The following is a 19,668-nucleotide window of genomic DNA, read 5'->3' as shown; positions in this document are numbered from 1 at the left end:
AACTTAAAAAAAAAACTTTTGGTCAATTACCTAACTGGTTTTTACTTCAGAAGAAACATGATGCTTACATTGTTATTTAACCCATTGAGCTCATTAGCTTTCAAATGAATTTGCCATTTCAGTTCCTTACTTTATAATACAGATTAAAAATCGATGAGAACTCAGAAGAACAAACACAATTAAACAAGAAAGAGAGAACCAAACTTTATTTTGAGTAGAACTTGTATGTTTCATATACATTTGCTTCTATTCATTATAAATTAAAGTAGGACTACTGTTTTAACTTTTTATCTTACCATTTGTTAAAAGCTGACAGCAAAATGTTTTGTATGATAACTGTTTTGACATCTGGAAACAAATTTCATATATTGTTTCTTTTTACTGAGTACCTAGCTGTTTAGTTAATGTTTTTTAGCCTGTGTTGCTTTAAATGTTACTTGTTTCCTTCTTAACCAAAAGAGTCTAGCTGATTGGCTAATATAATCATATTGCCTAGAAGCTGACTTTTTAAAAGTCACCATATTGATGTGTGTTTTTTATTTCTGATGAAGTTACTCTTGCTGAGTGACGAAAACGTGTTTGGTTTTAAATAAACTTCTTATACGTTAAAACATCTACAGTATTTAGCATCTTTATAGACCTCTTGAGCAGCTGTTTGGTTCTCTCTTTCTTGTTTAACAGATTAAAAATCATCATCTCTATCATCTGGAACCATAAAATCCAAAACTGAAAAAAAAAAAAAACTTTTTTAAACTCTTACAAACCAATTGGTGCTTAGATAAAGCATTTCTTGCATCATGGGTTTTAATAGCAAACAGATGATGATAAATTCTTTCATGTAGTCTTTTTGTTGTCTTGCCTACATAAAAACTCTTACAAGCTAGGAACAGAGGAATAAACACAATCCAAAAACTATTACAGTTGAAATAACTGCTAGCAGTAAATCTTTGATCTGTACAGATAATATCCATAATTTTCCCTTCAGTTATAAATCTACAATATTTAGATGAACCACACTTAAACATGTTATTATTTTTTGCATTGTAAAAAGAGGGGCTTATCATTCAAACTTTGCTTTTAATCTACTGCCTCATGTTGACAAATTTAGCTATTCAGCATTACCAATACATTTAGCTAAGTCATCATTATTTAATGTATTTCCAAATATTAAAACTAGCTTTCTTGATGTTACCACTATTAATACTATTAGTCAAAGACATGGTTAATCATAAAATGTCACATCTTTTACTATTAGAATCCATATCAAACATTTTTCTGACTGCAAAATAGCTTTATAACATGTACTTCTTTCAACACATACCTTGTCAAAAATATGTAAAATACATCTGAATAATCTTGTTCTACAACTTAAATGTTTAATATAGAGTGCTGTTCATTAAAATACTATTATTCGTTGTCAGTCAGTCTTGAACAGTGTTTCTTTTAATATAAACCAAGTCGTGGACACTCTTAAAGTGTAAATAATTGTTTAGAAAAGGTGCCAACTTAAAAATACAAGATGAAAAAATATTACTTTGTTTTTACGATGATCAAAAAAAATTAAATTCAGTATCAGGAAGGTTACTAGAAAATTCCAGAAAAATTGATACTAGAATATAAATTAGATAACAAATGTCAATGTCATCCTTAGTACCACTCCAAATAAAACTAATTTGCCAATATAATGAATATAATATTATTTTTTTTAATGTGAGGACTGATAATAGATTTAAATTTATATTCAAAGAACATCCCATAAGATTCTGCCTGCCAACAAACTATGGAACAAAGTGGTGTGGATTCCTTATTATTATGTTATTTAGGAATCCCAAATAAAGCACTTATTTTGGATAGGTCACTTTTAAAAAACTGTGCAGTTCAAAAGAAATCTTATTTTTTAACAAGATATCATCTAATAAAATATTTATATATCTAAAAACCACATGAATGTCACTGATACTTCAACATAACTTTTTCTATCACCTAAGAAATATTTCATAGTGCTAACATAATTTCCTTTTTTCCATTGCAAGTAAATTACCTCCCTTATCAGCTTTCAGAAAGTGCAAAGTCATATAACAAGTCAATTTCTGCAAAGCATTTCTTTCTTAAAAACAGAATTTGTAAAATGGGAGGTATGGTAGCTTTAAAAGATGTCTCTACTATCCCTTATACATATGTCTTCAAATTTCAAATAAGTGCTGCTTGAAACAGTATTAAATTTACTTTTCTTTTGAAGTTCCATTCCTTCATTTAAATCATCCATATAGACACTGTGTAAAAATATTGTAAATTCAACTTGCAAGTCAACAATTTGATTTCAGACACTGTTTGTACCAAACTAGCTCATTCAGTAGGTATAAAATTTAAGTCTTTATTTAAGATAAAAACGTCTGTTTCATTAAATGTTCTCTTAGACAAAAGTCAGAGGAAAAGATTTTCTTACCACTGAAAATCCAGGTGTTTTGCTTATCTTCTCCTGTTGTTGTTTTCCCTCCTCCAGCTTCAAATTGATGTTCAACCTTGTCCAAGGTTAAATCTCTTTCTCCTTCCATCATCATATTAAAATTTGGAGATGCAACAGCTGGAAATTATAAATATATGGACCTATTTAATGACTCTGGGAATCCCTCTGAGCAAATCATGTAGATTATTGGGGTTGGAGAGGGGTGGGGGTGCATTGCTTGTTGTAAAAATATCATTCATGATATCTGTTATCATTTATATGAAAATGTGATTAAACCTCATTGGTTTTGTCTTCTAGACTAGATTGACACTTGGCTAAGTTGATTTTGAGCTTTTCCTTTGCCACATATGCTTTTTTGTCTCAAGTTTATTTGTTTTAGTTTCCTGGACAAATTGTTTCATCATACATGATAGACTTAATTCACAGTTCTTCTGGACTTAGGACATTTTAAAATTTTTGATGAGACCTGAAGAGATTTTTGATGCATAAATTTCATCAACAATGCCTATTAGCAATAATGATTATGACATTAAGAAAGTGCTTAAATGTTTATAGGAAGGTATTTGATATCTTTAATGTGGGATATTAGGTTTTTGAAGAATGTTTATAAGTTAAAATGAGTCCATAGTTGTCTCAGATTTTCAAATTTTCCTACTGGTATACAGACTAAATGTCTTATACAATGAATTGGTTGCTTTTTACAACAAAAATGGATTTTTACTTATCTCTGCTTTATTCTGAGTATAAGTTTAATGTGGAAGATAATTGTAATAGTGTTAATATTATATATTTAGCACAATGTAGTTTCTGTAAATCATTCTTTGTAGGCAAGACTTACAGATGTCTAAAATATAGGATTAGGGAACATCTCTACAGTATTAGAACTAAGTCACACACCAACGGTTTGGCAAAACATGTCCTGACTACGTCAGTACATCGTTCATTTAAGTTTATGGTCATTGAAGCCACTTATGAGAGTCAGCATCAAGGTGACATTAGGAATATTACAGAGTTACACAAAACTAACTGCATTATTAAATATCAGGCTGGCACTAATAAAAGATTAAATGGCAGTGTGCCCCTGAAACCATCTCTAAAAGCTCGATGTCTATTTAAGTAGTTTGTAGTTTCAGATTGTCTTTGAAATTGTTCCCCATAGACTTTATAAGTGTCCTTCATAAGTTCTTATGGATTAGGTTCATTAAATCATGATATTTTTCAGTGCATGTTAATTAATGTATTATTTGTAAGTTTACATTTATTAAGTTTTATTATTTGAAGTCTGAGTGTGCAGATGTATTCACTGTTGTATATACTATTTTAACAAGCTGTATGATTGAGTCCCATATTACTTCTATTAGGTAGTGCCATAGATAGTAGATTTTATTATGTTTTATATGAAGTAATACAATAATTAGAAAATATTGTATTCTTGTACATACCTATTTTGATTGCAGTTTTTATACATCATACATGTATGTAGTTGATTAGTAAATTAAGGTGTTTTGTGTTCATTTTAAAGGATGGTACTTAGAATATTCACATGGATAGCAAGTTTACGAAGCATACACTTTTTGTAAAGATTTTATATACATTGCAAGTGTGTCTTTTCATAATTTATGATATTCTCTATTAGAATACACATTAGTGCATAAGCAAGCTAAATTATTAAAAGTATAAGCACTTTAGGTTTATTTTGAAGAGAGTGCATTGCTATTTTTTTCAATTTACTGGTTTTATACTATTTAAAGGAGTATGCACCTTTAAGATCTGTTACAATCGGTTACAATGTAACTATGATGTAATGGTGGTATACAATGCTTTATTGGTCCTTGGAAGTTTGAAACCTATAAAATCTGTATTTATTGCATATTTGTTTGGTCTGAAGAAGCAAGTAGTGTACTTGTGAAAGTGCTTACCTAATATTAAACAGTTTAACCTGGCCGTGTTACGGTTTGTGTGTTTTTATTATCATGTGAGTTTTAATTTAACAAAAAGAAAAATTAATGTATCTAACTTAAAAAACTAAGATATTTGTACCTGCTGAGAGAGCTGTTTGGTACAGTGTCTGAAATCAAACTGTTTAAATGGAAGTTGACTGTCCAATATATTTTACATAATGTTTGTTTGGGTGATTTAATTGAAGGAATGGAACTTAAAAAAATGAAAATTAACTTTAATCCTGCTATAAGCAGTACTTTATTGAAATTTGAAGAGGCATAGATAAAAGATACTTCAGACATCTTGGAAGCCTATCCCAATCCCTGATAATACAATCTGTCCTCTAAAATTGAAGAGGACTTGTAATAGCACACTGTGCTTAATAAAAGCAGATAAGGGAGATAATTTAGTTGTAATAGAGAATAATGATTTTATTAACAGCATGAATACTTTACTGATGATGCTGAAGTGAGTATCATTACAATTAAAGATGATTATAGATCTGTAAACATTTTATTGCTAGAAAATAGTATTTCATTGAGTTGTATAACTGTTTGAAAGTGCTTATCAAAAATAGGTTCTTTAGTTGAGATCCCTATATTACATAAGACTAAGGAATCCTCATTATTTTGATTTATCATGTTGGTGGCATATTCTAAGACAGAAACTTTTGGGGTTCTACTGAGTACAAAATTAAAAGAATGGTTAGATAAAATTGATTTCAAAGAGTGGGTTATGGGTCATTGTGTATGTAGTTCATTGTATATTAATATACAAGAATTAGGTTTGAAATATGTGAAAGATTAATTGAAAAGACAAATTTTAATTAAAGTACAAACTGAATTTGTTTGTTTATTCATTGGGGTGATAAAAGGAATTTGTTTTATGTTTAGTTTTCATTATCAGCACTGCAAAGGACTCAATATAGTTGCAAATGCATCTCCATTATTTTTCAACAAGGGAAGTACTAATTTAAAGCAATAATAAACACCTCTTTTTATAACACAAAAAAATGTCTTGTAAGTGTATTTCATGTAAATACTCTAGGTTTGTAAATGAAGGAAAAATGATTGATACTACCTGTGTAGATCAAACATTTATAGTTAAAAGTCATTTCAGTTGTAATAGTTTTGGATTTTGTACATTGCTTTGTGTTCATCTTATGAATGTTTTATGTAGCTAAGACAACAAAATGGTTGAATGAAATAATTTACCATTATCTATACACAACTAAAACCAAAGAAACAAAAGTGCTTTATGTAAACGTTCTTTGGTTGGCAAGAATTTTTGAAAAAATTTATTTTTTCAGGTTTCAGTTTTGTGGCTCAACATGGTAGATGTAGAGACTTTAATTCTACATTATATGGAACTGTGGTGGCAAATTATTTAGCATGCTAACAGGTTTTCTTTTGTAAATGACAAAATTTAAACATCAAATGTCTTTTTAAGTTATGCCTACTTAGATAAATGGATAACGTTTTTAAGTTTATGAAATATGTTTTAATGATGAAATTATTTATGTAAAGAGTTCAGTATTGTTTTACCACATTTTACTTAATAATTTAAATGATTTTATTATATGCATAAAAGAGTTGAATATTTGTTAAACTAGTTTGTTCTTATGAAGGCTAAGGGTCAGATTCATTTAATTCATTAATTCATTTAATTCATGTACCATTTGGTATTCATTAAATGGCTCCAGATGAAGTGTAGAGCCATTGAACAAAGATAAATGGCAGGAAATGCTATTAGCATCATAAAGAGCCAAAGTGCATGCTAATTAACCAATTTACTATGGCTGAGCTATTCAGGAAGGCTATAAAGCAATTATGCACACTCAGTATACCCTTTTGCCCTGCACACTAAAACTTTATGGAATACAGCACAATTAAACTTGGAAAAAGAAGCATGTTAGGGGTTGCTGTTGCAATTATTGTGCTGTATGTTCAACAAGGTTTAAATCGGGTCTATATTAGAACATTGAAGTTTCACAACTTCGAATGTTCTAATATTGAACCCTATTCAGTGAAAGCTGAAAATATCAAAGCAACAGAAAACCAATTTTTTTCCTAGGGAAATAATTCAGTTGTCCATTTCTGTTGCTTCAGTATTTTCAGCGCTGTGGTGGAAAGTTTTGGGTTGGGTTCAGGTAAGTGTGCGATTGTGTGGACATGAAGGTTAGGTCATGTTAGGTGAGTTAGGATTAGGGTGTGGGTTAGGTATGTGTGCGATTCTGTGGATGTGAGGGTTAGGGCAGGTTAAGTAAGTTAGGGTTAGGGAGCGGGTGAGGTGAGTGTGCGATAGTGGCGGACGTTAGGGTTAGGGTTTGGGTTAAGGCAAGTGGATAGTTAGTGGTGTGTGTATAGTTTAGTGTAGGGTTAGGTGTAAGATTTTAGGTGTATGTGTGTGGATTGCTGTTTGTTTGTGTGCTTGTGTTGTGAGTATGTGTTTTGGAACAGCAAAATTTTTTCCTAGGGAAAAATTTGCTGTTCTGTTTGTTAGATGTTTTCAGCTTTCGCTGAATAGGGTTCGATATTAGAACATTCAAAGTTTTGAAACTTTGATGTTCTAATATAGACCCTTTAAATCAAGGTGCGGCTGCTGTCAGACCTCATGCAAGAGAAGAAGAAGGGTGTTTAGACTTCACCTGAGTTATCATGGACTGTATGACACAAAAATTGCTGACAGATACAGGGTGGACAGGGAAACACTGAAGGAAACATGCACCCTCTCCCTCCTCCACCTCAAGCTCCAGGGAAGTCATAGAGGACCCATTTCAGTGGAAACAAAGGTATGTTTGGCATTACATATACTAGTTATTGATGCTGTCCAGATACCCACAGGAGATTTTAACTAAATTTGTCTATTTAATATTAAGCTCCAATTTTAGTTTTATTCCATAAGTTTGTTTGGATGATTAATGGAAGATATATGTTTAATTTAAAAAAAAAATGAACACTGTTTATAAAATATACCAAGCCAGGTTTTTTAAGGAGGCTTTAAAAACTGCATTTTCAATTCTTTATTACTTTGTCATCGCATGACCATTTAAATAAATTAATTAAAGGTTATGATGCAATTTTAACATTTCTAATGATGTGCCATGTTGAAGGGATGAAAGCACTAAACCATGTTTTTACTTTTTTATTGTAGTTTGGAAATACATTTATTCAAATATCATCTGTTGGTGGTGATTTTAAACTAGTAACTGTTTCATTTTATTTCCCGGAGAGCCTAGTTTATACTAAGTGAGCATTTTATTTCTTAAGAGATTACAAGACTCAGACATTAGTCATAATTATATATGATGATTTATTAAGACTTACAAACAAGCATTTTGTTTTTGAATTTTTGCAGTGCAGCGGTGGAATTACAAGGAAGTGGACTTGATCATCTGAACATTCTTTTTTCACTGGTCAGCTGAGCTGGAGGGGTCTGGTGATCATGAAAATTATCTGAATCTACTTGTAATTAGAAGAACCAAAGCATACTTGCCTCTTATGGAGACATCATAACACTGACAGGCAGTCTAAAGCTATAGGACAGTTGGATAGATGCAGCAGTTGCTGGGAGAAGCAACTCAGATTAAGAACTGTGAATGTTGTATTTTTTGTATGAGTTTTTATATTAAGCAGCAGAGAACAACTGAATGAAAGCAGTGAATGTCTTCTACCTCAGTATCTTACTTGGTGAGACAAGCTACTTCACCTTATGTGTAACTGCTTATGCACTGTGATGTGATATTTTTTATCTTGCACAGACTAAAGTTTGCAGGACCATCTGCTGATAAAAGGTCTCTCATGCCTTTGTTGTATACAGGAGACTGCTTGTGTACAGAATTTCATTATTTTCTTTCATCCTGATTTTAAAAAATATATATTTTAGACATTAGCAGTTAATTAATTTATCATAGTTAAATATAGAGTGGAATTCTTTTAGTGTTTGATGCGTCTCAGTTATGCGCAAGCATGCCTATCAACTGTACAATTTTTCACAGCATGTCCAGATATTTGCCTCATATTTTTTGATCCATTTTTTATGCACTTGTGGTTGTTTGGCAAATTAGTAACAACTTATTAATGATTTAAGTTAGAAAATAATGACAGACATTTGAGTTTCAGACTTCATACCCTTCAGAAAAAATCATGCTAATGCTAAAACAGTTATTCTATCAACTTTCTAAGTTTGTAAGAGTAATATTTAAAAATTGTCCCCCTTTTATTTATGGCGTTATCTACATTTCTTGTTCTAAGAGGTTGAGAGGTATGTGCAAAGTCAATCTTATAACTGCTGTTATAATAGTTTTAATCATCTGTTAATTCACTTGGATTTTTGAATATTCTAGTAATGCTTTATATTTTAAATTTATTTGAAACATAAGGAATTGATTGTGACATAAAATATTACTTAAATGAGAATATGTATAAATGTGATACCACAATTGCAACCAGAGCAAGACATATTACGATTTTTGTTTATTTATGTTAGGTAAAGTATTGCTAACAAATCAAAAGTGGTCTGTATAATATACAAATGAATAATAATATTAATAATTTACTAAGGCAGGAATATAACTTTATTATAGGAAGAGTATAATTGAATTATAAGAGTTTTTTTTCCTTGCCTGGTTAATTAGATACTAGATATCCGACATTAGGGAAACTATTTGCTTAATAGTGGCATAGTATCTGTCTATGGAAAATTGGAGAAGAATTTTCCCTGCATTTGTGAAGAACAAGAAAGAGTAAGAGAATGTGTAGTTTGAAGAAAAGTACATTTATCATTTGTATAGAAAGGGTGAAGATGCAAGTATAAAAACTTTATGGGACAGGGAAGATGGATGTGACAATTTAGACTTTACTCACTGATTTTTTTTATTTAAACTAATTATCACAAAAGGCCTAACTAAACAATTTAAGGCTTTGTCAGCTTGCTTAGAGCTATTAATGGTACAACTTCATTTTCTTTTTATGTGACAAATGTTATTAATGTTAGCATTGTTTGAATATTAGACAGTGGTATTTTATTAGTAGGAACCAAACAGCTGCGTGTACAACAAACGAAACAAAAAGACCAAAGGGTGGGTTCCACAAATGCATCCGAGGTGGAAGACTCGAAAAATAAAAAATAATCCACACAAAGTGTTCGTAAAGTGAAGATAAATTTGTAGCAGATAAATCCACAGGAATCCTCGTAGGGTAAAGTTGTTTATTGCACGCAAGGCTAAACAAAGCAAATGACTGAAACCAAATGACGTGAAACACTCCAGCAAGCGTTTTTCGTTCGGTCCACTGCCCGAACTTCTTCAGACAGGATGTAGTTCAATTCAAATATCCTATTTAAATACTTAAATACACGCAATTAATTAATTAGAGCAATTCCTAAATAATTCAGTGTATTCAACAAATAGACCATAATCAACTGAGTCAACTAGCTGGATAAAATGACCTAATTCAATATGCAGGGAACATCCAATAACCAAAAATTACACATACAAGTACGAACTAGTATGAACATAATACATAATACATAGTACAAACCCTTTTCCTTTTGAAAAAAACTTATTTAAACGTCCAAATGTTAAAAAGTCATAATAATGATGAAAAAATTAAATAAAAAAATTAACACATTTAAAACGTTTAAAATATTTATAACGTTGAGGACATTTATAACATAACCTAATTTAAAAAGTATATGTGTATATAACATAACTGTTTTTTTTAAAAAACTAATTCTACCCTTTAATAAACTCTACCTTAATAAAATCACTATATTCAATATATGTTAACCTGTTCAGTGTATATACATAGTGTATTTAAAACTAACCTACTGTCTACAACTGAACTAATGTAATAGTAAATGACATAATAAACTAAAACTAAAAAGTCTACTAGAATATAACGACAGTAATAGAAACAGGGAAAGTGTCAACTCCCTATTTGGGAACATATGATGTTACATTACCTAGGGGGCTAATTTACACCTTATGAAAATTTTCACATGGAATTCACACATAAGTAATAATTTATCTCCATAGACTGTTCAATTTTAATAAGCACATAATCGAACAAGCCTCATTAAGGCTGGGAGTTTTATGTGCCACCAAACGTAACTGCCAACTGAGTTCTTTCTTTTCCAGTTGGAGCCTAAACAAGTTGTCATTGCATAAATTATGATTGTCGGTCTGTATCTGGTCGATGGCCATAAAATCAAATGAATGGCCTTCATTCCTATTACAGTGCTTTGCCAGGGCATTATCGTCTTTATTTGTACTGATAGCATAACAGTGTTCATATACCCTGTCCTTCAAACGTCTGTCTGTTTTACCCACATAAAAAGCGGGGCATTGTTTACACTGCACCAAATAAACGACTCGCCTACTGTTACAATTAAACTTTTTCCAAATCACAAAGGTGTCCACACCTATTGTGAATGAGTCCATAGTGTTAATATATGCGCAGTGTCTACATGCCCCGCACTTCCTAGTGCCTCCCTTAACCTTTTGTCTCGCTGGTTTGAAGTTGTTTCAAATTAGTGCCCCTCCTGAATGTAATAACAGGTCCTGATTCAAAGGTTTGTTTTGGTTCATTATCAATAGATAAGCAAAACCAATACTTACTAAGAACTTTCGAGATTTCATAGGCTTCTGAGCAATAGGTGAACACAAATGAAACCATAAAGTTCTTATTCCTCCCCGTAGTCCCGCCAGTCGTGACCCCTTGGTTATTAGGGACCTCAATACTTTGAGTGTCATTCCCATTCTCGTGTGAGTCAGCTGAGTCAGTGTCCAGATACTGTTGTTGCAGTATTGGTTTGTAAATCCCTTGTTCCCTCTTCAAGGTGACCTCCTTAAAAATACCTTCTAGGAATGAACTAGGGTATCCCCGGTGTCGAAACATTTGATACAGTTTCTCACATTCATTAACAAAATCCTCCTCCAGTGTGGTCATCCTAGCCACCCTAACCAGTTGGCCTTTTACCACTGATTTCTTCTGGTGTTTAGGGTGGGAACTTGAAAAGTGTAAATATGTGTTAGAGAATGTGTTTTTCCTGTAAATTTTAGATGTGTAATGCCCCTGGTGTTTACTGAGGACGACATCCAGGAAACAAATGTTATTTACTTGAAAATTCATAGTGAACCTGAGGAACCTTGTTGTAGAATTAAGAAATTCAACAAGTTCCTCAGCTAATACCTCATCTCCTTTAAATAAAATAAAGATGTCGTCCAAGTATCTTTTATACATGTAAATATATGATTTCCAGGCACTATTCAACACATAAGAGGTCTCCCAGTGGGCCATCACTAAATTGGCAAAGCTTGCGCCCACTGGTGACCCCATAGCCACACCAATTTTTTGTAAGTACAACTTATCCTCAAAGGACACATAGTTGTTCTTCAGGATAATATCCAGAAGTTATTCAACAAGGTTACACTGATCGCTGCTCGCTCCCTTTGACCCTATGAATTCTACTATCCACTGGGTGCCTAAATCCTGAGGAATGCTAGAGTAGAGGTCACATACATCCACTGTCAGGAAATTAAGGGAACTATCAAACACTGTTTTCTGTATACTCTCAAGAAATGACCATGAGTCCCTTAATATTTGGGTTTCCATTTCCACATATTTCTTGAGAATTAGGTCCACCAATTTTGCAGCAGGATAGGTTATTGATTGACGTGCATCAACAAGTATCTTATTTAAATCTTTGGAATTCCAAAAATTTTTGGGATTCTTGGGGCTAACATTATTAAATATTGACTTTGCTCACCATCAATTAGGCCATCAATGAAATAACATGGTGGTATGCTTGGTTGAACTGATTTTTACTAACTGCCTCATAGGTGTCCTTTTCAAGTAACATGTACATAATTTTTACATAATCAACATTATGTACGATTGCCAATCCCCCTCCCTTGTCCGGTTTCATAATTCTCACTGGTAAGTTCCTAAACAGTGTTAGTAGATGTTTATCATCCCTAGAAATGTTGGACTGATAGTTGTGACATGCTCTAGAGACTATTTCTCTGAATTCTAATTCGCAAAGCTGTTCAAACAAATACAGTGAGTTATTCAAGGGTGGGTTAAAGCTACTAGGGACACGTAGTGGGTCAACATATGAATTCGAATCACCAAATATCATGTTTAAGTTCAGCTTCCTAATCAACATTTTAAAGTCAATTAACAGTTCTACTATATTGCAGGGCTGTGAAGGTACAAAGGTAAGCCCTTTAGCAAACAGTTCAACTAGTTCGCTGTCTACATGACATTCGGTGTAGTTATAGATTTTGAAATCAGCATCCTTGTTTGTCACAATTTCAGATAACATTAGTCCCACTGTTTGTTGTTGCTCCGCGTGTTGTAATGTCTCCTATGGGGGGCTGGTTGTCCCCTCCCCTCCCCTCTGTAGTTTTTGAGGGTGTTGGTTTGACCAATCGTCCTCCATAGTGTCAAAAATAGTGTCAGGGTCATTTGAACCTTCAATCCCCCCGTCTTGTTCTTCATTCTCAAAGTTGGTGTCCATATTTGGGCTAGGTTTGTAATTACCTTGACCAATGGGATACCCTGTGGTTTGTTTGTTTTGTCTAATAGAGGTAGGGTTCTGTTGTCTTGTCTGTGTTTGCAAACCAGGAGGTTTAGGGAACGCCAATCCTTCCCTATAAGCCCTTAGGTCCCTCTCAAGTTTTTTGATTTTGGTTGCTTTCAATTTTGACATCTGTTGAGCAATGCTAGATAGGGTTCTGTTGAATTCGAACTCATATCTATGAAAGTCCAAGTCGCTCTTAATCTCCCTTTCCAGTATTGTTGTCTCATTAGTCAAACTATCAAGTTCTATTTGATAATGTTTAACCATGCATTTAAGGACACCCAGCCCATGGTTGTTAAATAAATTGACTAGTTCATTATAAAAGTCGGATCCAAATTCCAGACCATTTGGGTAGACAAAAAGTCTTAGGCCCTTAGGGACTATTTTCTCCCTTATACACTTGTTCAAGTAGTTTAGTTCAAGTTGTTTTTTCTTGATTTTGTAAAGCTTATTATCAAAACTTTTAAATTTTTCTACCAAGGAAATGTCACTTACTATTTCAGTGGGGTGCTGAACAGTATTCCCCAAGTCTTCCAGGTTAAGTTCGTCATTAAGCCAGTTCCGTGGGTCAAAGTTGTTATTGATGTTTGTTTCAGACCTCTCAGTACTTGTCCCGATAGAACCACATGGTTGAATATTAGGTTGGTATTGAGAAATTCCCTGCATTTGATTTGGACTCCGTAAGGTGTTGTTAACATAATTAGTACCCTTTTGGCTCGCAAAATTGACACTTTCCACTTTCTCCGATAAACGGTCTAACCGTGTGTTAATAAGTTCTAGCAGTTGAGTCAAATTGCCTTGCATAAGGTTGCCTTGCGTTTAGGTCATTTTATCCAGCTAGTTGACTCAGTTGATTATGGTCTATTTGTTGAATACACTGAATTATTTAGGAATTGCTCTAATTAATTAATTGTGTATATTTAAGTATTTAAATAGGATATTTGAATTGAACTACATCCTGTCTGAAGAAGTTCGGGCAGTGGACGGAACGAAAAACGCTTGCTGGAGTGTTTCACGTTATTTGGTTTCAGTCACTTGCTTTGTTTAGCCTTGTGTGCAATAAACAACTTTACCCTACGAGGATTCCTGTGGATTTATCTGCTACAAATTTATCTTCACTTTACGAACACTTTGTGTGGATTATTTTTTATTTTTCGAGTCTTCCACCTTGGATACATTTGTGGAACCCACCCTTTGGTCTTTTTGTTTCGTGTACTTTATTAGTAGCCTATAAAACAACTTCAATGTTGTTAAGTAAAAAAAAATAAATATAATGGTTGTTGAGTCACATACTGGTATTACATAGATAATATTACTGATAGCTAAATCAGCAGTGCAGTAAAACAGAAAGCAAAGAGCAAATATAATAGATCAAGATTAGGAAAGGATAGACAGCATAATACTGGTGTCATCAAATTAAATTTTATAGAAATTTAAAACGCAAATATGCTTCAATGTAAGAACATGATACTGAAATGTTTTACAGTGAAGAAATAAGGATGACAATAATGAAAAGACAGGAAAGTGTAACACAGAAAATAAAGAGGAAAATATGGACAGCAATAAATACAAGAAGAAAGCAAATATTTGGAACTAAGGATGAATTAATACAAACTCTATTTATAGGACGCTTGAATAGAAAACTGATATAACTAGATACTTGAGGCAAGTAATTGAAAATGAGAAAGAACAGGAAGAATCACAACCAGATGAAAAGAATGTGAGTGGAAGTAGAAGGATATATGCAAATAAAAACTTTTGGATGGAATTAATGAAAGATTCTCTGGATAAGATAATGTCTATGAAGAAGCGGGAGAGTAGATATATATATATTTTTTAAGTTGGGAGGTCTCTAATGAAACATGGCTCTAGACATCCTAACCAGTACATCAAAATGTCATGGATGAAATTGGCATTAAAGATGGAAAGAGAAAATGATAATATACAGTTATGACTGGAATTATTTCAGCAGATGTGATAAATTGTTAAAATAATGGAAGTGCTGCAAATATATTAATATATATGAGCAATAGCTAATTAATTTTAAAAACTCATGAAATCAAATGTGATGTTGTAACACTACCAGAAGTAGTGAACATTTTGAAGAAAGAGATTTTGAAAGATAAAGCTAGAAGAATAGAAATTAGGAAATGGATCTAAATTAAGTTAACAATGTAACTGGAGAAGGAAAAGTAGACTACTGGGTCATTAGGGGAAGTATACAATTAAGAGGTGACATAGAATATGTGAAATGAATTGTAAGTAGGGTTGCCACCTTTCATTGTGGCTAAAACCAGAGTAAAGCCACACGCCCCATGTCACCAGTAACCCCGCCTGTCCCACCCCCTCTCCTGCCCACATTCTGCCCATTTTGTGATGTCATGATGACATCACCTGGCACGGAATGCTCTTTTTTTCCATTCTTGCTACCTACTTTCGGCTGATTTACTATGTGTTTCTGTAAAAAAGCATAGTAAATCAGCTGATTTACAAACTCTGATAGTCTGTTTCCTTTTTGAAACAGAATACCGGAGTTTGTACAGTGTTTTCTGGACTACCGGAGAATCAGCTTGATTTCCGGATAGTCTGGAAAAAAAACGGAGGGGTGGCAACCCTAATTGCAAGTTCACATCAAAATGTGATTCCTTACCCAGTTACATTTACATAAAACTAATTAAGTCCCTCCCTACATTTCCTCCCCATCATCCTACTTTCCCAATTAACCCTTCCCTCCTAACTAGCTTTCTTCCCCTGCACTCTTAATTTCCATTATTATTCTTATCTAACCCCTACCTGAAGATGTCCCTGGACAAATTGGGTTGTTACCAAACCTCATTTCACAAATATGAAAAGTGTCAAAGATAGGGAAAATCATTTAGTATGCAATTGTGGAATACTGCATGACAGTACATTAATCTAACCATGCAGAGTTTAAAAATATTGAACTCAATCTGATGCGATCTGTTTTCATGAAACATGGATATCAGAAATAAAAGAGATGGCAGTACAGAAATTTAAATTGTATGTTTAAAAGGAACTACAGTCATGCAAACTGCAGAATAATGACATAAGCTAAGGCTCTGAACACGGGTTCAAAATTCATTTTAAAAAACACACATTGTCAAATATCAATAGAATACAAACATAAAAAACTGAAATTGCATTTGCCAAATCTTTATGCCACTCCTACAAAACCTAACGGAAATATAAAAACACAGATTTTTGAAGACCTGGATGAAGATATATTGCACAAGATGACAAATAAGGACTGGTTCATGTTTTAATTTTTTGGTGATCTTAATTCAAAAGCAGGAGTGTACTCTAATTTTCATGGCGTTTTAGAAATAAATAAATAAAGTAGTAATTAACTTGATGCTATTCCTGTCTTAGACCAGGAACCAAATATCATATAGCTTCACAATTTCCTTTCTACAAAAAAAAAAGACCGGGTTTCCAATGTTAAACTGCTTGCAATAACAATTTATGATAAGCCCAAGTTTGATATTCATATAAGTAATGCCATAAAGAAAACTCATCAAAGGCTTGGAGCTCTATAATGAGTTCTCTCTGACCTAAATTTAAAATAAACTGCGCTTGTTTGCATCCTACCCACACTCTATACATTCCCTCTATCCTTATTAACCTACACAAAAGCCTTCTAGGAAAACTTGATCAATGCTACAGCAAAATTGCAAAATCAATTGCTAAATTGCCTAACCCATACCATGACTACCTGGACATTCCAATATAAACTGGAAGGAATTTCAAAACCTTTTAAAATTCCTTCAGCAAAAACTGTTCATTCCATACTTCACCACCCATATGAGTTTTCTTCTCTGAACACTCTCCTGCAGTGGTATAATCCCAGAAGAAATCTCCACTCTAAAGATAAATTCTAGATTTAACTATTTAAATCCAGATCTCATCAGGGAGACTCTTTACTGCAATTACATCTTCAAGTTATGGAATACCATCTCCAGCCCACGTAGGGAAACAGACAATGAATAGCTTTAAAAAAAACTTCACACTTGTCTCATAAATAAAAGATTATGCCAATGTTCTATTCCACCTGGGTGATTGACTATCCTAGCTACATTTCTGTTTATATATACCTCTCTTCTTCTGCTTTCATTCTCCCCTCTTATCTACCTTTCAAGTGCACTTCCTTCAAAAATGCCTTTACCATCTTATACCTTCTAAGATCCAAGTATCATATGCTACTACTTTGGATCTATCAAATATTGATAACTGTTTCTGACATATGTACTGGCTGATTTGTAATGTAATATTTTACTTAATTGTAAGATGAGTATTTTATGTATATATGTATGTATGTATGTATGTATGTATGTATGTATGTATCTAGCTAAATCACGTTTTACCTGTCACATCTTTTGCCTAATTCTCATGCTAGCTCAGCTATGATGTGCTGTATAAATGTTTTTTTCTCTCATTTATAGAGCTTCTCCCCACATTGACTCTGCTGAAAATGGGTATTGCATGGCCTAGTTACACAATTAAAGAAAACAAATGCAATAAGAAAGTAAACATGGGAAAGAGCTATTCAAATTAATAGAGGCATATGGTTCAATAATACTAAATGGAAGAACAAACATAAATGATACTTTAAATATAGTTAAATCAGTACAGACACTGATTTGACCTATGCTACAGTATGGAAAAAAAATGTGTTGAATATAAACATTTGAGCAGAAAGCAGTCACATAGCAGAGGAAATAAGGAATTGGTGAAAAGCAAAAAAGAACAATAATAATTGAGTGATTTAAAAGAGTGTAGAGATTTCAAGCTAAATAAACCCAGAAAAATAATTTACCTGACTACACAAAAACAAAATGGAATATCACCATATTATTAAAATATTAATAGCAGAAGATATAGAATGCAAGGAAAGAAAACCGAAAGTATTGTTTTTGAAATAATAAAGAAGTGACGAAAAAGATAAAAAAGACAGAAAGCAAGACTTCTTGTAACATAACCAAATACTTAGTAAGTTAGTGAATGTAAAGAGATAGAACATAAGCTCACTAGAAATACAAAAATGAAGATGCATACTAGGGGTCAAAACTAATATAAAGATGTTAAATAAATGAAGTTAAGACAAAGAAAAACGTTTTGTCATTAAAAAGAACAACAAGCTACATAAACAGGATAAAATGCTAACAGTAATCCAATTAAATAATACTCCGCATTTTGTAAATTGGTAGCTGATGGATTAGGAGGGAGAATTATACTGATTACTTTTTAAGCAAAAAAAAAAAAAATAGTTCAAAAGCTTTAAGAGAAATTTAGTTTTTTTTTTTTTTCTTAAGGAGAGCTTCTTGCTACAGTAAGTCAATGATTCAAATCTTTATGAATGACATATAGAGAAAAACACAGAGAAGCTGTTTTTTTTTCTCAGAAGAAAATGCCATAACAATTATTAGAAATAAAAACAAAGTGTTAAAGTACTGGATTCAAATTCTGCTGTTTGGTGACCTATATAAAGTTGATGATGTCTACAAAGTCAATATATTGCAAATAGAATATGAACTTTATGTAAGAACCTGTTATTGAATTTGGAGAAAAATAATAAGAGTTCTGAGCTTTAAAAACATGAGAAAATAATGATACCAACATGTACATCCAGATCACCTTACTAGAATCATTGGTAAATATATTTATTTGCATTGTTAATAGTTGAACTTAAGAAGAGATAAGTTCTGTATTACTTAGAACTCAGTTTGCATACCTTAGATATAGGTCTGTTGGAAAGTATGTTATGTTTTCCAAGATTTTATTAAAAATACATGAGGCTGAGAACCCAGCTTTTGTCTCTCTCTTTTTTAAACTCAGTTGTGTACAGTTTTGTTATTTGTGTAGGCAAACGTTCTGGAAGATAATAAGAAGAGATGCATAGAGCTTCTTGCTACAATAAGTGAATGATATGCAAACAGCTAAAGAAATTATAAACAGAATATTACACTCTTTGATTTGATATAATGGGATGAGTCAAGGGTGCTTTTCAGTTCCCATGTGTGTAACATATATTAAGGAGCTGCTAAAGAAATTTACCAAATATAAGGCAATCTAAAATATAATTACTGAAGTAAGCTGGAAATCTGCTTTTGATTGATTTCAGTTTTCCAACACTAAAAAGTCAGATCTTAAAATCTGAGTAGACTATTTAAGACTTTAATCTGAAAACATATGTGGGAAATAAAAATATTATAACCCTCAACAAAAGAAATTGAAATAAATGTATGATGTAATTCAATAGCCAGAAACTGGAGCTGGTTACAAATTACACTCATTTGGGTTAGCTATATATAAATATTAAGACCTGGAAGCTAGAATTTCAATATCTAAAGACAAAACTTGAAGAAAAAATATTGCTTCTTTTCATTGTTTTTATAATAGGTATGCGGAATATCATATCATGCACTTATTACTAATACGTAAAAATAAAATTAATGGATTTATAGTTTAAGGCATACAGAGTTGGAGTCAGGAAGAAAAAGCTCTGAACATAAAACGAATATAAATTAAAATGTCTTGTTGCTCTTCAAAAGCATATCCAGAAATTTACATTAGAAAGGAACTGGGTTTGACAGGGAGCAGGCACAAAAATATATGAAAGCACTTTCAAACTCTTTAATAATTGCAAGGTGAACACA

Source organism: Protopterus annectens, chromosome 5.part0 (genome assembly GCF_019279795.1).
Source record: "Protopterus annectens isolate FY-2018-M chromosome 5.part0, PAN1.0, whole genome shotgun sequence".
NCBI lineage: Eukaryota > Metazoa > Chordata > Ceratodontiformes > Protopteridae > Protopterus > Protopterus annectens.
This window is presented reverse-complemented; position numbering follows the sequence as displayed.